The sequence below is a fragment of the Lolium rigidum genome, chromosome 3 (assembly GCF_022539505.1).
Source record: "Lolium rigidum isolate FL_2022 chromosome 3, APGP_CSIRO_Lrig_0.1, whole genome shotgun sequence".
Taxonomy (NCBI): Eukaryota; Viridiplantae; Streptophyta; class Magnoliopsida; order Poales; family Poaceae; genus Lolium; species Lolium rigidum.
The window spans coordinates 133,359,696-133,365,695 of record NC_061510.1 but is presented as its reverse complement, the minus strand read 5'-3'; positions in this window follow the sequence as shown (position 1 = coordinate 133,365,695).

Sequence of the window (6,000 nt, the reverse complement as noted above, 5' to 3'; positions counted from 1 at the left end):
CCAAAAATATTTGCTGTTCTTTTCTGGTTTGTAAAGTTCTTTGTGAGTTCAATGGTCTTCGGTGGCTGGAGCGTGGTTTTCATTTCATATTATCCAAGCTGCACAAGTGGAAAGGCAATAATGACGATCTACGACAATCTGATTGTGGTGAGAGGCTGGTATGAACTCTATTTGTTTTCATTTTTGTACATATACTCATCCATGTGAGCATGCTTAGTTGGTTCATGTGAGGTATATGTTATTTGAGAAAGTCTAGTAGTTCATGATCTCTCATGTTTAGCTCCAATTTATTAATATGAGTAGCATGTCATGGATGTTTGTTTGCATTGTTTTATTCATAAGTAAGTATGGCATTGTGGTATCCTCCTCTGAATAATTCATTTATATTGACTTGGCACATGCTCACGCATGCATATGACTGAACAAAAAGTCAATTAAGCCTCGATGATCTATATTGCTTCGAGTTCTTGTATCACTTTTATGCCTCCGTTAATTTATTTTGCCGCAAGCATGATTATGACGATTCTTGCTCTCTTGATTTGTCGCTCCCTAGTCTATTGCTAGCCTCCACTTGTACTGAGCGGGAACGCTGCTCGTGCTTCCAAACACATGAAAACCAAGTTATTCCAAAGTGTCCACCATAAATACCTATGCATGGCATTTCAAACCATTCCAAGTAAATTCTCATGCGCTACCTTTAAAACCTTCAAAATGCTTCTCAATTTGTGTTTATGTTTCATAGCTCATGAGGAAGTATGTGGTGTTTAGCTTTCAACCTTGTCATTTACTTTTGACGGACTCTCATATGGACTAGTGGCACATCCGCTTATCCAATAATTTTGCAAAAAGAGCCGGCAACGGGATTCCCGATCCCAAATTAATTAACTTAAATAGACACTCCTCCATGGTTTGTGATTGATGGACGGCACCCGAAGGATTCGGTTAGCCATGGCTTGTGTAAGCAAAGGTTGGGGGAGTGTCATCATCATAATAAAGCTAAAATAAAAAGGCACTCCTTCATGGTATGAGATTGTTGGCGGGCACCCGAGGATTCGGTTAGCCATGGTTTGTGAAAGAAAGGTTGGAAGGAGTGCCAAATAAATATGCAATAATTCATGGGAGCCGCTCTTGAAAGTCCGGTTGGCGAGGTAGTTAGTGTACCCATTACCATTCGTTGACAACAACAAACACCTCTCAAAATAATTTTACTCCTGCCTTTATAAAAATGAAAAGCTCTAGCGCATGTTAATCCCTGCTTCCCTCTGCGAAGGGTCAATCTTTTACTTTTATGTTGTGTCTCCATTATTTCTTTGAGCACTATCTTGAGAGCACAACTGTCATTCTTAATATAATATGCTTGTCTCAAAATATGATTGATTGTGGTATAACTTTGATGCATTTATCTTTTGACAATCACTACTTCTAGTCTTTCTATGAACTCCAGAGGTGCCCGGGCATTTATGTTTTGCCAATCAAATACAGGCAAGCGAGATACCACTTTATCATGCTCTCTTATGAACATTGAAATCTTGCTTATATACATGATTCATGATGCTTCTTATTAATTGTTGGTACCTCTCCATGATTGACATAGCTGTTAGATGATCTTATTTGCATGTATCTCATTATGAACTGCTTAAGTATTAGCCATAGCATGAGAATATATACATCATATGAGCAAATGTGTTCGTGAAAGTTCTTTTATCGCTCAGTTGTTAACTGAATTGCTTGAGGACAAGCAATAAGCTAAGCTTGGGGGAGTTGATACGTCCAAAACGTATCTACTTTCCCGAACACTTTTGCTATTGTTTTGCCTCTAATTTGTGTATTTTGGATACAACTAACACGGACTAACGCTGTTTTCAGCGAAGCTGCTCTGGTGTCTCGTTTTTGTGCAGAAATCCAACTTTCGGGAAAAACCTCGGAATTTATGCAGAAGACCCTATTTTCCCAGGAAACTAACGGAGCCAGAAGGACAATTGAAGTGGAGGCCCGAGGGCCCCACACCATAGGGCGGTGTGGCCCAGGGGGGGCCCGCGCGGCCCTGTGGTGTGGCCCCCTCGGCCGGCCTCCGACGCCCTCCTTCGGACTACTTATCGGCCTCGACCTAAAAACAGAGGGGGAGAAGTCGAAGTCGCGAGAAACCCTCCAGAACGCCGCCACATCGCGAAACTCTGTCGCGGGAGCCAGAAGTCTCCGTTCTGGCACTCCGCCGGGACGGGGAATTGGAGGAGATCATCGCCGCCATCACCGCCAACGCCTCTACATCAACCAGCAATGTTTCCCCCATCCATGTGTGAGTAATTCCCCCGCCGTAGGCCGAAGGGGATGGTAGGGATTGGATGAGATTGGTCATGTAATAGCATAAGATTGTTAGGGCATAGTGCCTAGTGTCCGTTATTGGTACTTTGATGATATTGTTGCAACTTGTTATGCTTAATGCTTGTCACTAGGGCCCGAGTGCCATGATCTCAGATCTGAACATGTTATTGCTTCATCAAGATATTCATTGTTTATGGTCTTACCTATAAGTTGTATACACATGTCGCTGTCCGGAACCAATGGCCCCGAAGTGACAAGAATTGGGACAACCGGAGGGGATGGTAGCGATGTGAGGATCACATGTGTTCACGGAGTGTTAATGCTTTGCTCCGGTACTCTATTAAAAGGAGTACCTTAATATCCAGTAGTTTCCCTTGAGGCCCGGCTGCCACCGGCTGGTAGGACAAAAGATGTTGTGCAAGTTTCTCATTGCGAGCACGCACGACTATATATGGAATACATGCCTATTGATTGCTTTGTACTTGGACACCGTTTTATTATTATCTGCAAATGCTCTGCTATGATTGTTACATGAGTTTCTCTCATCCATGCAACGCCCGTCATCCGTCCCCGTGCCTACGGTATTTTAATCCTGCTTGTTTACTAAAATCACTACTGCTGTCTCGTTACTCTGCTGCTTGTTATTTCTCTACTGCTCTTGCTATAAAGCTGTTACTATCGATAAACTCTTGCGAGCAAGTTTGTTTCTAGGTGCAACTGAATTGACAACTCCGTTGTTAAGGCTTCCAAGTGTTCTTTGTCTCCCCTTGTGTCGAATCAATAAATTGGGTTTTACTTCCCTCGAAGACTGTTGCGATCCCCTATACTTGTGGGTCATCAATTATCGGTGAGTATGAGTACATGAAATTTGTGCAAATTTTGAGTACCAAAATCATGAAACTAGATATAGTGGTCAATCCAAAAAAATTATACAAGTTTGTTGGATATTACGTTCCAGACCACATTTTTCATACAAGTTAGTTTGTTCGTGTTTTCATACAAGTTAGAACCTAGTCTATTTCGAAATAAAAAAGCAGATCCAAGATAAAGGAAGAGTTTCTATATTAAAAAACAAAAGGATAAAGGAAGGCATGTGAAGAACATACATGCAGAAATGGTACACCAGGACATAGTCGTCCATGGCCAACTGAACGACGACGGTACTTACTTGGTCCGAAGAGTATTCTAGGTCGAGGCCGATGAACCTGGGCCTGTCCTCTAGCAGCTTTTGTTCGTACATCTTGAGGGTGCGCTCGAGAACGGAAGGGTCATTCATGTAGACCACATTCAACTTGGTCGTCCCATGGGGAACGATGCTCCTCTTTAGCGTAAACAGGCCGCCGTCGGTCATGGCAGCGCTGAAGCACATCGAACTGGTCGGAGGGATTGAGGGGGAGGGAGGGAGAGCAACTGCAAACAACAATGGGGTTTTTTGGAACTTGCCGAAATGCAGGGGAGAACGAACCGCCAGGGGTTGTTTAGTGGGGACAGATGGGAATAATATTGCGATGAGGTTGAGGAATTAACTCCAACCGCCATTTAAATCTAGTACTCCCTATAGTCAGTTGATAGGAAATGGACGGGCAAGATTGATTCTAGGGAGACGAATCCCAATATTTTCCCAATTTATTTGAGTTGTAATATAACCATCGTTAATACTTGAATTGAAAAATATTTACAAAATTAATTTATTATATACTACATGATGAGATAATCCAACAAACCATGGAAATGCATGGCCATCCAACCATGTCACCCTCTTGTGAAAATTGTATAGGTGGTAGTGTGCGCAATACACGCGGTAGCCACTTAACAAATACATCCTTTTAATTTTGCCCCCCTTAATTCGGCCAATAAAAATGAAAAGACTTTATGTGGAAAACCAAAAAAACTGTATTTGGCAAAGTATAGTTGAAAATAAGAAGTTTTTCATTGATCTCTTAAAAAAGGGGTCATGATTCAAAAGTTCGCCATGCATGGTTCTTGCGGTAACCAAGCTAGCTCACCCATGTGGCAAGAAGCGAATCAATGTCCAACGTGCATGGTTCCAAAAATATATATTTACAGAATGATTCTGCTTCTAAGGAATATTTGTGTCGTTGCCTAATCGACGGTACCTCGGAGGAGGGATCCTCACGAGGGGGAGAAGAAGTAGGGGCCATAGGGCGGAGTGCACACGGGACGGTGGTACGCGAGTTACCCAGCTTCGGAACACCTGCACGATGACAGGGCCTACTGCTGCTTGTCTGGAATTATCTGGGCACTTTCGCGTTGTTACAATGAGTTGTGGTTGTGCCTCTAGGGCTCCCGGGATCCGGCTTATATAGACGCACGGATCTAGGGTTTACATGGAGAGTCCTAGCCAGAATACAAGTTGCCTAACTACGGTACAAAGTCTTGCCGTGTACGTCAAGGATCCGCCTTCCTTCTAGGTCACGCTGGATCCGGATACTTCATGGGCCTTCACGGATCCGGCCTCCTTCGTAGGTCGGTTTAGGATCCGGCTCCTCGTTCCTGGGCTGGACTTCATCCTTCATGATCTACAGCAACTGGGCCGCCCGATGGGCCACATGCCTCACCACCAACTATTTACTTGATTCCGGGTTCGCTCCTTCGGAAATCCTTCATCTTCAGATCACGCACAACAACGGAAGCTCCGCTTTTCCCGCACACAACTTCCTCATTTCCCGCGCTAAATTTTCGCAGATGCAAATCTTTAGCCGGAATTTTCGGGAGTGCATGGTTAAGTTACCTCCACGTCGTTTTACCGCACTTGACCTAAAACACGTGTCATCCATCCAACGGTGTGACCGTTCCGTTTCCACCGTCGGATCCGAATCCCGAATCTCCGCGCGCGGCCTATAAATACCCCGCGGCTCGGTAATTTCTCATTCTTTCACCTCTCCTCACCACTTCGTCTTCCTCCTCGCGCCGCGCCGCCCGCCAGATCTCGACTCCGGCGAGCTTCGCCACGGTGAGCTCCGCGCGCCGCCAAACCAAGACTCCCCTCGCGCCAAGATTCCCGCGGTTGAACGAGAATTTCGCTCCGCCGCCGATTCGTGGTCACGCGGGACGGTTTTCTTCAAGTCCGGCGACCTCATCTTCACTGGAGCTCCATCGAGCCACCGCGCCATTAGCGGTAAGTGCGCCGGCCTCGTAGAAGATAGACCTAGTGTAGAAGATAGACTTAGTGATCCGGGTACTCAAATACTTTGTATGGGCGCAGCCGGAAGCATGCCACTCGATTCGTCGCACTGTACTGGTAGCTCTCCGAGTAGCCCGGATCCCAATCAAATAGAACCCATATGCCCGGATCCCATGTCATTCCTGCCACCATATGTTTCCGACATTAGACTAGCTCAACCTTTTTCCGCATCTTCCAGTACCGCTCCAGGCCGGATCCCCTCCCTCCAAGAGCTTCAAGAAGAACTCGAGGGACAAGCTAGGATGGCTGCCAAGGTTCAGGAGGCGGAAAACAAGAGAACGTCCAAGGCCCGGATCCGTGAAGGAGAGTGGGGTCAGTGGTGGCCCTGCGCAACTACTGATGTGGAGCTTAGAGAGCTCCAGAACGAGGGCATGATCTCCACACATTGGAGTTTCACTCGTGATTCCGACGTCCCCAAGCCAGAAGCCGGAGAAATTGTTATGACCAAGGCTTGGGTGGAACGCGGACTTTCA